At 39.8% G+C, this 13,460-nt stretch overlaps 1 long non-coding RNA gene across 4 annotated transcripts in view; it reads right to left on the bottom strand.

Moving 5' to 3' along the window:
- The window catches only part of LOC125921730 (uncharacterized), a 284,908-nt gene that overhangs the window by 70,003 nt on the left and 201,445 nt on the right, over positions 1–13,460 (bottom strand). For 2 of the 4 annotated variants that reach the window (XR_007457472.1, XR_007457470.1), the window contains one exon: positions 6,331–6,389. The exons of the other annotated variants lie outside the window; for them this stretch is intronic. This is a non-coding gene — a long non-coding RNA (uncharacterized LOC125921730). The remainder of the gene's footprint in view (positions 1–6,330; positions 6,390–13,460) is intronic. 4 annotated transcript variants of the gene reach the window in all.

The following is a 13,460-nucleotide window of genomic DNA, read 5'->3' on the forward strand; positions in this document are numbered from 1 at the left end:
ATTCTTCAGATTAAATCCGGGCTCATTTTTTACATAAAAAGAATACCAACCAAATATCAGAAAATAATTGTCTCATAAATCACATTTCCCATAGAACAGATTACAATGTAATTTAGACTTCACAAGCAGTGTCCAAAGGATTTGCTAAAGGCATTTTTACTAAAGTAAGATTTCATTGTTTTCCCATTACCATTTCCTCAGGGTATGTTAAAAAAAAAAAAAAAAGAAAGAAAAGAAAAGGAAAAGAAAAGAAAAGAAAAGAAAAGAAAAGAAAAGAAAAGAAAACACTGAATATTCAGAAATGAAGCAAAAAAAAAGAAGAAAAAAAAAGAAAACTGGTGGAAATAGGTTATAAAATGGCTGCTATCCTTTGTGCCGTTATCATTTGATATGTATAGAGAGCATTGGTGCGTTTATCCAAGTTCTGAAAAAGCAGTTATACGATTGTAAAAAGATTCTCAATGAAAGGATCCTTAGAAATGTATTACCTTACATCATAATAATTTTTTTGGTGCCAGGCACTGTTCTAAACATTTTACATTTAATTACATTGAATCTGCCGATCTCATCGTATAGGTATTATTATCATCCTCATTTTGCAGATCTAGGAACTGTAAATGTATCATTTCATAGTCCTAAAAAAAAAAAAAAATCTTTCGGTGAGAATAGATTTCTAATGATGCAAAGAAATATATCCATATTTACTCTTTGCTTGTAGAGCTACCTGTGGTGATCCTGTCACTGATCACAGAAGCTGCCTTTCCATGGCTTGGGTTCTAAACAGATAATTTTACGTGTTTGAACAATCTTAATGACTCATATCCTTCCTTTCATCCTTCTGTTGCAATTCATCACTTTCTCTTCTTCAGTTCCCACTTTTATGTACACTGTCGATGTGATGGAGAGTAAAAGGTCCCTCTGTTCCCTGATAAAGCACCTGGTCCCAGCAGACACCTGCACCCAATTATCTCTCAGGGCATGACTTTCACCAATACAGAAACCACTCGGAATTTTCTGTGAACGTCCTATATTTCTTTGGACCAGTACAAATGAATGAGTCAATATTTATTTTTTAAAAAAAGAGAGAGATGGGGCGCCTGGGTGGCTCAGTTGGTTAAGCGGCCGACTTCGGCTCAGGTCATGATCTCGCGGTCCGTGAGTTCGAGCCCCGCATCAGGCTCTGTGCTGACAGCTCAGAGCCTGGAGCCCGTTTCAGATTCTGTGTCTCTCTCTCTCTCTGCCCCCCCCCCTGTTCATGCTCTGTCTCTCTTTGTCTCAAAAATAAATAAACGTTAAAAAAAAAATTTAAAAAAAAGAGAGAGATAAAGGAAGAGGATATCTGCAGAGTGATGTAAATTTTTAAGTGATTTTGAAGGGACAGTCATGAATGTTGATAGAGTATATGAAAACTGTGAACACTGGCATCTACTTTGTCAGTATCTCAATATTCCTATGGAACTGGTTGTTGGCTTTCTGTTATACATTCAAAAAGTAAAAGAAAAAAACTCAAGATCCCTGCAGAATTTTAAAGGGAAAATTACCTACAAGCAATAAAATAATAAATTAGACAATAGCAATATGTTAGAAGAGTTAAGGGAAATGTTTAAATAAGAAAAAGGCAGTAATAGTCTTCTAGATAATTCTGCATAAACAGCAGCGTTCTCCAGGAATCCAGGAATAAAGTAGTTTTGCCCAGCACAAAGCTATATATGAATGAATGTCAAAATTAAAATATTTATGAGGTCTGCGTTTCTCCAGGCCAGAGCAATCTAATAAAGGGTATTGCCCCTTTCTGGGCCTCATTCGTTACTGTAGGACTTCCAGACTCCTGAAAAGTATAACCTGTGATTAGATTTGGAAGTCACCAGAGTATTTCTGGGACCTCTCCGTTATCAGGTAGCATCTTCTGCACCTCCTCTCTTACGGAGGTTATTGACCGGACATGCCAACCACTAAATTGCACGAAGGTCACGTGGCACTGCCATGCTGCTAGGGACACTGGTAAGATGGTTTGGTGTGCCCAGCAACCAGCACCATCATTGCTGCGGGAGATCCTGTGTTGTATCGTCACTGTCCACTATTGCAATGGCAGAACTATCCTGGAGAATGACTGGGGTGCTGTGTCTGCCTCTGGCTGTTGTTGAAACCTACTGGCTGCGGACTCCAATAAAGTTAGGACACAGACACCTTGAGGCCTGGGCCACTGGAAGGGTAGAGACCCCAATATGCTAGCGCTTCCTATATTCTTTCCATCTTTTAACAAACGAATAAAATGTTGTACCCTGAGCTAAATGGGAAAAGAACTCTTTCTCTTTTACTGAAGGTGCCAAGCTCAAAGCAGTTCCCAATGTCTCAGGGGCTATCTTGTGAAACTATTTCTTTCATTTTTGACCTAGCATCCTTTTCTCTCCCTTAAACTTAGACCATAGATCTACAAGGAAATAACTGTAGGACAAATTCTAGTGATAGACATTGTGCTCTTTTCATTAAAAAAAAAATTCTACTCTTCTCTGAAAACTAGGACATTTTATGGGAACGTAATTCTGCCTCTTTTCCTCCCTTGAGATGAAACTTGCCCGGGAGACTTCATCATCTCTCATACAAATAAAATCTCAGTGGATCTGCTCTACCACTTAGACTTTCGGACATGCTGGGAATGAACAGCTGAAATTCAAACTGGGCAACTGCATTCTGCACTACAAGCAAAATACAGTGGTTTCAATGACTCCCAGTATGTCTCCCAGTAAAGAACAAATAGCCATGGGGCGCCTGGATGGCTCAGTTGGTTAAGTGTCTGACTCTTGATTTTTGGCTCAGGTCATGATCTCATAATTCATGAGTTTGAGCCCCACATCAGGCTCTGTGATGACAGCGCGAAGCCTCCTTGGGATTCTCTATCTCTGCCCCTTTCCTGCTCGTGCTCTCTCTCTCTGAAAATAAATAAATAAACTTTAAAAACTTAAATTAAAAAAATAAGAATAAATTTCCATAAAGCAGAGCTTAATTGAAACTAGTGTTTGGTCAAATTCAGATGAACTGAGAAAATAACTTTATCAACCTATTTAGATGGACTCATTATTTACTTCAATTTTGTATGTGAATTTGACTGTCATTTTGGCAATCAGTAGACCTGTTCTTAAAGATGGGTCAGTAGAAACCAAAATAAAGGCCAAATGTTTATCTATAATAATTTTTAAGCAAATATATGGCATGACATAAGATAACCTAAAGTACTGATGAAAAAAAAAACGTTGAATAGATAGAAAAGTTAAAAATACTCTTTGCGTAAAGCCTTTCTGTATCACATACCTCCCATTCTGTCCATCCAGATCTCATCTCCACCCCTCTCCCCTGTATCTCTTCCCAGGGAGTCATACTGTATGGACTACACCAGTGAGCTCCCTTGCCTATTGGGCTTCTGGTTGAGTTTGGCCAACAGGGAGCCCCCTCCAGAGAGCAGAAGGAAAACAAAGAATAGGATAGGGTATTTACTTGGGTTATTTATTTGGGCTGTGCCTCTTACACAGAAGTCTTGATTCTCATGGGATTCACTCATCAAGCAGCTGTTTCTGCCAACTCTTTCCTCTGCCCCATTCAGACCCAGGGCTGGTAACACTCCACACTGATACTAGCCTGGGTATACTGTGCAACCCACTTGCAATTTCCCTATACTCTACCCACACATGTCATTAAAGGCTCTTCCAATTACCCAGTTTGAGTGTGCCATTTGTTTCTTGTCCTGACTGAAACATGCATTCTTTTTTTAAAATTTTTTTAATGTTTTTATTTATTTTTGAGACGGAGAGAGACAGAGTATGACAGAGAGATTGGGAGAATCCGAAGCAGGCTCCAGGCTCTGAGCTGTCAGCACAGAGCCTGACGCGGGGCTTGAACTCACGGAGTGTGAGATCGTGACCTGAGCTGAAGTCGGACGCTTAACCGACTGAGCCACCTAGGTGCCCGAAACATGCATTCTTAAGAACATATATCTGAATACGAATCATGTAATATATTAAAATAGACCAGAGGTCTCTTCTCGACTGCTCTGGGTTTTGTTACCTATTTATTTGAGAAAGCAAGCAGGACACCTGAATTCTAGTCCCAGCTCTACCACTAACCAGCTTCAGGACCGTGAAGAATTCTCCGAACCACTGTTTTCTTGAAAACAAAATAAAGGTGTTAGATTAAATGACCTCTAAGATCATTTCTAGTTCTGTGATCCCAGGAGGAACTAACAAATTTCTTCTGGCAGCTTCCAAGAATGAACAAGCCAATAAAAATAATTGCATAGACTCATAAGGATATTTTCATGTAACATCCCTATTTCTTAAGTGAGGAAATAGACACAGAATAGACAGACTTTTTCAAAGTCACTGGTGATAAGCAAACTCATCAGGACCTCAAAGTCATTGCTTTTATCCACTGCACTATGCCACTTCTCTCCACACTTGTTGGTTCAGCGTGTTATTGCCACACCCTTTCCTGTGCTTTGCACATACTGATGCCCCGTCTTTCTTATTTCCTGATCTCATTTGAAATACCAAATGATAATATTAGGGCTTCTCTAACAACCTGATCTGATTAAGTCTCTAACGGCGCCTTACCGTTGCTCTGCAGCGCTATCTCCCGTGTGCTGCCTTCACAGCACTTATCTCCGGATGTACTTAAATATTGTTTACTTGTTTCTGTTCTGTCCCCTTTCTCCATTAGACTGTAAGTTCCCCGGGACCAGGGGCATGTCTGTTTAATGTATAACTCTATACCCAGCATCCAGTAAAATGTCTGGAAAAATATAGGCACTCAGTAAAAGTATCTGTTAAATTCATCATTGAATGTGTTTTCCAGAACTGCAAACTAGGGTATGGGATGTCGTTGCCCAAATGCTATAATAAGAGAACGTTTTTAAATTTAAGCCCACAGTTCTTACATTTGAAGCGATCATCTCAAGACACTCTCTCCTTCCCTCTTTTCTCCTTTTCTCTACAGCCTTCCCTGATGGGAATGATTCAGAATGACGGGTGGTACCACCACCACCAAGAACCAGGGAGTCTTTGAAACAATGTGGTGGCATTTCAGGTGACACTATGTCTATGGAGATGCTACTGACATTTAGTACACCACAGATGGCAATCACATAAAACAAAAAATCGTCCTGCCCCAAATGCCCCAGGGGTCAATATTTTCTCCAAGATCTTCCTCAGATACCTCCGAGTCAACCCAAAAGGTACAAATCCATGATTGCGTGAAGCATCATTAATTTTTAATGTTTCGGATAGTTAATGACCCTAACACATGCCATTAGCAATGTCAGCTGACTGGCTGGCCTGAGGAACAAAGGGAGTCGTAAACGTTCCACCTCTATTCTCTTTTTCGAACTTCAGAGACTGATGGTTACACAGCAAGGATATCTCAAGTAGCGTATTGGCCTCTCTCACTGCAATTTTGCTTTGACTGCTACGTTTCACCCAAGTGATGGCCACACGTTGCTGCCTCCAAGAGACAGATGCAAATATCCATTGTTCGAGTCAGGATGTATTTTTACCTGAGAGCAACCTGCATTCTATCCAAAGCGGAGCTTCATTTTATTGTCGGTGAAGAGGCCAGTGATAAGTTGTGAGTGTACAAGTTGTTGGGAATATGAATAACTGACATTGAACATAAGTCCTTTTTATGGTCTCCATTCATTAGGGGAAAATCCAATCAGGCAGCACTGTTTTCATGTCATCAGGCTTGAAATATGGTTTGGAAATAAAAACATTGGCTTCTACTTGTCCTCAGCATGGATTTAAGTAAGTCAGGCCTTAAAACTATGAGATAGCGTGAAAATTAAAATAGTAGAGGCAATATTTCTACTTATATGAAGGGGAATAAAATAGAAAAGTCCATCAGGTTACCCAAAAGTAAGCCTGGTACATTTGTAGGCGTCCACTTTAAAATCACTTTTATCCACTTATTCATGCATTCGGGCATTTACTCAATCAACAGATTTTTATGGAGAACATATTTTGTGTCAGACACTAAAGGCTGGGTTGCTAGCAATGAAGAAAATGGGCACGGTCCCTTGACTCATAGAGATTACAGTAATCTCCGTGCTCTGTACCAGGAAAAAAAAAACAACAACACAAAACACGAGTCACTACAAAATTAATGTATTAAATTCAATTGTAGGAATTTATCAAATGCGACTGTCAGGTCACATTATCCTAAGAGCAACCGTATAGGTCATTAAGATTGAACATGTTATCTCAGAGGCAGGAATGCTGACATCCTGGGAGGTGAAATGGCTTAGCTGAGTGTAATCAGAGGAAGCAGCCAGCCTGGGGCTCTTACCAGGTAAACACAGAGGAAGCAGAGAAGATCTTCATCCACACCTAAGGCTGACAGGACCACTAAAAGACAAAATACAACCGTGTGTGCACTTCAGCTAAAGTTAGGCTCATAGCTCATGTCATCTAAAGATTCTTGCCACTTGCTACAGCGTGGATGGAGCTAAGGTGTATTATGCTAAGCAAAATAAATCAATCAGAGAAAGATAAATATACAATTTCACTCATATGTGGAATTTAAGAAACAAAACAGATGAACATAGGGGAAGGGAAGCAAAAGTAAGATAAAAACAGAGAGGGGGGCAAACTGAAAGAGACTCTAAAATATAGAGAACAAACTGAGGGCTGCTGGAGGGGAGAGGAGTGGGAGGAAGGACTAAACGGGTGATGGGCACTAAGGAGGGCACTTGTTGCCATGAGCACTGGGTGTTATATGTAAGTGATGAATCATTAAATTCAACTCCTGAAACCATTATTACGCTATATTGGTTAACTAGCCTGGATTTAAATAAAATTAAAATTTTTTTTTAAAAAATTGGTGTATCTGAATAAAGAATATATGGTGGTGGGGGGGGGGGGGGGGGAGAAAGAACAATGGTCTTCGAAACCCAGGAGTTTTCCTTTTGTTTTTTTTTTTTTAATGTGACTTACTTAATGGTGGCTGTTTTCATTTGGTTTTGTTTATTAAGCCTTTTGGTTATACAACTATGGTTCGTTTGCTTCTTGGTTGGTTTTAGCAAGGCTCAAGTATGTTAGGGTTGGAAAAAGCCCTTTCTAGAAGCCAATGTGAAAAGAAAGGCTCCGTAGTATATGATTCTACTATACGACATTATGGGAAAGGCAAAACGATGGAGACAATAAAACAGTCAGTAGTTGCCAGAGTTTAGGAAGGATTATTAGGGCAGTGAAACTAATATATGTTACTCTAATGGTGGACCCATGTCCATTACACATTTGTCCAAACAAATGTTCGAGCCCCACATCAGGCTCTGTGCTGAGGGCACATGGAACCTGCTTGGGATTCTCTCTCTCCCTCTCTCTCTGCCCCTCCCCTGCTTGCGTTCTATCTCTCAAAATAAATAAACATTTTTTTTAAAAAGGATGTACTGGGAGAGGGAAGAGCAAAAGCTAAGAGGGAGGATTTCTGGTTCCCTGAAGTTTTGGGTGGTTTTTTTGGGGGGGGTGGGGGGAGTTGTTTTTTACTTCTAAATGTCCCCTGCCTTATGCCTGGAGAATACTGCGGTCAAGTTCTACCCAGCCCTTCTTAGCCGGCTCAGAGAGGCACACCGAGAAATAAAATTTCACAGGATAAGATTAGGTCTCAAATATTCATTTTCATCTTAATTTTTTTTTAAAGTAGGCGCCACACTGGGCGTGGGGGCTTGAGCTCACAACCCTGAGATCAAGACCTGAGGTGAGATCAAGAGTCGGATGCTCAACTGAATGAGCCACCCAGGCTCCCCTCATTTTCATTTTTAAAAGCCCTTAGGTCTTCTCCCTGAAATATTCTACCACTCTATTTATTGTTTCCTGGACTGGAGAATCAGGGTCTATGTGTGGTTCTGTCTATAATTCTGAATGTTTATCATCTCTATGCTACCACACAAAAATACACAGCTGATTTCATCCCTTTTACGGCTGGTGAATAGAGACGAGAAAGGTTGTGCCAATAACTAAAAGTATACGAGGACTGGTAAGTCCTGGGATCTTATGAATGTTCTTATGGAATGTTTTACTAGCTTTCTGCCAGAACTGACATGCAGCATGGGAACCTTTCACTTCCTAAAGGTATTGTAATTTGTGGTATATATTTAATATTCTTTGTGCATTCTTTTGGGCAGATATAAAGTAAAGATGGGAAATATTATTATCCTTCCCCCTTAAAATGAATTTAAGGAGTGTGTGCACATCTAAAGTACAAATTTCTAGTTTATTGCTGTAACTTTTCAATACTTTCGACATTTCTAATGGTGAGTAATTTGGTGTGTGTATGTGTGTCTGATGCTCATTTAAGCATTCATAGCAGATGGATATGGAGGTAATGTTAAAATCTAGAGAATTCATCTTATGTTTATGAATATAAATTATTGTTTGTCCACAAATTAGTCAATTACTAAATAAAACGTACAAACCAACCAAATGTCTTCTATGTCAATTACCAGATTTAAATTGCTCACCTACCTGAAACATTCAAAGGAGAGATCTCCAATTGGAAAATAGCTACACTGTTTTCCATTGTAAGATTAGCATTTTCCTTGAGTCAAGAGTTCATAGCATTTCCCAGCTTTCTCCCAAAGCTATCCTCATAAGGTGAGTCAAAGGAAAAAAAGATAAATGTGGACATTTTCAAGAAATCTGCTATCTCTGCAATCAAATTTCCTTTTTCTGAAATAACCATGCCCCCTCCTAACTCACAGACAAAACATGATGATTTAGGGGTTGAATGATTATATTCCAATGAAGTAGTGCCATTTGATTTCTAACTGCTTAAATTTCACATTTCTTATTTCCCAGCGGCATACAGCTCTTCATACACACACTGAATGTATGAGGGTACGCAATACCCTAAGATATAGCTAGCTGATAAAAAATGGAATATTCTAATTTCCCTGAAAAGAGGGAAGGGGTAAGAAAGGAGTCTAAAAAGTTCTAAAATGCTCCCCAAATATGAAGACTGATGCTTCCAAATACATATATTTTAGAATACCTCAAACAATCGATAGGGTTATTGGCTTTCCTCTTAAGCTCTGCTCATAGAAGATTCAGCCCCAACTACAGATCCCTGAATAATTTTCATATGTCTGAAAATGGCGGAATATTTTCTTAAAAGACGGCCTAAACAAAATCATGAGGTTTTTCAGTTTGTTAGCGTAAGAGCTTCTTTCCTTTCTGACTCAGTTTATCCCCACTCGATGGTGCATCCTCCCCCTTCAGATGTCAGTGATTATGAGAGATGATAGGGGTTACTTTCTCTTTTCTATGATGTGGATTTTCCAGGGATCAGGCTAAAAGGGTAAGAGAGGTTAATGCGTGGGGCCAGAGTAGGTGTGTGTGTGCGGTCGAGCGTGTTGCATGAATGTGAATATGTGGGTGTGTGCACAGTGTGAATGCATGTAGGTGTATATGTTGGGGGTGGGCATGAACATGCAATGAACACAGTAGACTTGGGAATCAGTCAGAGACAGATTTAAATCCCAGTCCCACTGCTTACAAGCTACAGGACCTTGTTGAACTTACATAGTTTCTCTGAGCCAAGGTTTCCTCATCTATAAATGGTACACCATTTAGTGTGGGCTATTGCTTTGTCTAAGCTTCCAAGAACCATCTGTGAGGGTAAATTGTGTGTGTCAAATTGCCTAGGCTACAGTGCCTAGTTGTTTGGACGAATACTAGTCCAGATGCTTCTGTGAAGGTATTTGTGTATATGATTAACAATTGCAACCAATTGACTTAAATAGATTACCTTCCAAATTACGGGTGGTCATAAGAACAAAGACTGAGGTTTCTCCCAAGGAGGAGGAGATCATTGTGCCTCAAGACTGCAGCATAGAAACCTTGCCTCAGTTTTCAGCCTACCAGTCAGATTTTGGGTCTGCCAGTCCCCACAATTACATGAATTAATTCCTTAAAAATAAAATCTCTCTCTCTCTTTCTCTCTGAACACACACACACACACACACACACACACATACACACCCACTCACAACATGGTTCTGTTTTCTGGAGAGCCCTGACTAACATACTATCTCATGTTGTTGCCATGGAAATGAAAGAAGTCCAGTATGGGGCTAGAATGCTGCACATGTTCGATAAATTTTGGTCCCTTACCCCATTACTCCCTCTCCCCCACCCCCAAAGTTACAGGAGATCCACTCACAAGGCAAATTCTGAAAGCAAACTGCCTTTGTCCTTTGGGCTTTGTAGGTAAGTTGGGAAGGGGGAAGAAGGAAACAAAGTCGCACAGGATGGGCTCTCTCACAGGAGCTTCCTGGGACAAAAAAAAAAAAAAAAAAAAAAAAAAAAAATCCAGTGTGTCATTTGCTATCTTTCAGCCCTAGGCTGGGCCTTATTCCACCAGAGGAGAGGGCTCTAAGCCTGGCTGGCATCATTATCTTTTAAATGAGAGCTACTGGCCTGATTTCTGGAAACCATCTCACATCAAACCCAGACCCAAACTGTGTTTCACTTGGGCTCTGGCCTCTCAAAAGCGATTGAAGAAAAGGGATTCAAAAATAACTCCACGAGAAGAAGCACTATAAAGTGAAGGTGAGGCTTTTCTTTGTCACTGAATGTGATAAAAATAATGCAATACTTTAAATACCATCACCACTCCTTACCAGAATTTCTAAGGGAGAAACTTAAACCAAAATCAGCTCAACTACAGAGTTGACACTATTCTCGTAAGAATATTGATACAGTCTTTTGTCTCAATAACCAGACATATAATTCACTCTCATCTCTCTCTAGAGTCCCTGAAACCTTCTAATATAGGTTAACTTGATTTCACTTGGGACGATGTTGAATTTTATGATCATGGCTTACGAAAACACAATCACAAACTTCAACAGTCAAATTAAACCAATTCATGATTTCAAAATTTTGGTGGCTTTCTTAACATATCGAAAAACCTATTTCCAAAGACATGTGTCTAGTTAAGATGTGGGGTACGGGGACAACTCACGCCCTATTAGCATGTAAGATGGGTAAATCTTCCTGAAGAGCAGTTTGATAACATACACCAAAATGCAAAATGTGCATATGTTTTGACTCTATATTTTTACTTTGAGGACACGATTTAAAAGAAGGAAGACAAATATGCACTTATTTAGCTATTGGTTGAAGATTATTTCCATATTTTAACTATGCTACAGCTGTTCTTATGCATCTTCAATTTATGCAATTGGCATTAAGACTAATTCTAGAAACCATGCCCTAAATCAGGATTCCCTGAAGCCAGCAGTACAAAATGTGGGCATTCTTCCCTCTGAAGGACATTTGGCAACACCTGGAGACATTTGTGGTTGTCACAAATGGGGGAAGGAGCTATTAGCACTTAGAGGGTAGAGAGAAGGAATGCTGCTAAACGTCCTACGGTTTCCACAATAGTTACCTAATCAATTATACTTCAATTGAAAAAAAAATGGAAAAATTAGATGGCCCAAAATGGCAATAGTGCCGAAGTTGAGAAATACTGCCTTGAGCCTTGCATAAAAGTTATAATAAATTCTTCTAATAATATTCCTTTACGGAATTAATTGTTATTTCAGTGGCCCAAATAATCCAATAGGACATGACACAGAAATAACTTCAAAGCTGAGACTATCTGTGCTCCTCATAATGTGAAGCATATCTCTCTTGCTCTTTGATAAGACACAGAAAACTTCAGACACAGTAACATCTTCAGATTAGTTCGGCATACCAAAGGCACTGAACAATTTACTTATGTTCCATCTGCAAAGTCAAAAATACCAAGCACAGATTCTTTAAGAATAGCCACATGTTCAGAAAAAATTGGCAAGTTATTTCCCCAAAGAGCTCAGACTAAACTATTAACCTGAGCATAAGATGATTAAAAGTTTGTTATATGTAAATTTCCCTAGACAAGATGCTTTAAGAACTACTATAGACTGAATGTTTGTGCCACCCCCAAATTCATATGTTAAAACCTAATCCTCAGTGTGATGGTATTTGGAGGTGGGGCCTTTTGCAGTTGGAGGCAATCAGGGCAAGACAGTTGAGACCTCATGAATGGGATTAGTGCTCTTAGGAAAAGAACCCCAGAGGGGCACCTGCGTGGCTCAGTCGGTTAAGCATCCGACTTTGGCTCAGGTCATGATCTCATGGTTTGTGAGTCTGAGCCCCCACGTCGGGCTCTGTGCTGACAGCTCAGAGCCTGGAGCCTGCTTTGGATTCTGTGTCTCCCTCTCTCTGTTCCTCCCCTGCTCGCACTCAGTCTCTCTCTCAAAAATAAATAAATATTTTTTTTAATTAAGGGGAAAAAAAAACCCAGGGAGCTCCCTTGCCCCTTCCAACAGGTGCGCGGGCAGAGTAAAAAGACAGCCGACTATGAACCAGGGAGCAAATTCTCACCAGGCACCAAATCTGCCTGTGCCTCGATCTTGGACTCCCCAGCATCCGGAACTGTGAGAAATAAATTTCTGTTGTTTACAGACCATTCAGTCTATGGTATTTGTTACAGCAGCCTCAACAGACTAAAAGCAAGCAGCAGCATTTACCCCCATTCTTATAAATTTTTGTGTGTACAAGATGGACGGTGACTCTGATATGACTTATTTCTAACTAGGATCTTTGGGGTCAAGATCCTTAACCAGTGGTTTGTCTGTGTGAATGTGTGTCTGTGTACATGCTTGCGTCCGTAAGTCTAACAATCACAGACTTGATGACATCGCTGAAGTAGGAGTTTACAAACGTGCTGTGTGGCACCATTAGTGAGAAGCTTCATCCATCCTACAGAGAGAGGAAGGCTCAAATGCTTCTTGAGAGGAAAACGCTTCATGTTCTTGGAATTTTGTATTCTAGTATTCAGTATACATGCCATTAGAGATACTTGATTATTGAAAAGTATCTAGGCATTTTCCCAAGGCACATTTTAAGGAATTGTGGATTTAAAGGAGAAAAATCGTATTTACGCCAGCCAGGGCGCAAACCCACTAAAAGGTAGAAAGATATATTTTTTCCCTCAGAATTATATAATCAAGACACATCCTATCTCTACCAATGGTCATCAACACGATCTGAAGTTGATGTGGTTTTTCATAAAGCACTTATCCAAAGCCAACTCCTATCATGAATCAACCATCACTCTTTCCGCTTAGGAGAAAGACCTTTGCACAATTTGATGTTGCCCAGGCTTATCAGCAGTACAAATAATACATGTCCAGGTACTTCAAAAAGTGGCATTTCTCAAAACAATATTTAATGGCCATTTTTAATGGTTCTTCTCCCCTGGAATTTCTCAGCCATTTATGGAGTTCTAGAACTCCAGACATAACACTGTTCTTTTAATGATCTCCATGGCATGGGATCTGCAGAAGGTGAATTCACAGAAAGACTTCAAAGTCATACACTTTTGGATATAGCAAGGGCCGAAGTGAAAAAAATAGGCAGAAAATA

The sequence above is a fragment of the Panthera uncia genome, chromosome C2, assembly GCF_023721935.1.
Source record: "Panthera uncia isolate 11264 chromosome C2, Puncia_PCG_1.0, whole genome shotgun sequence".
NCBI lineage: Eukaryota > Metazoa > Chordata > Mammalia > Carnivora > Felidae > Panthera > Panthera uncia.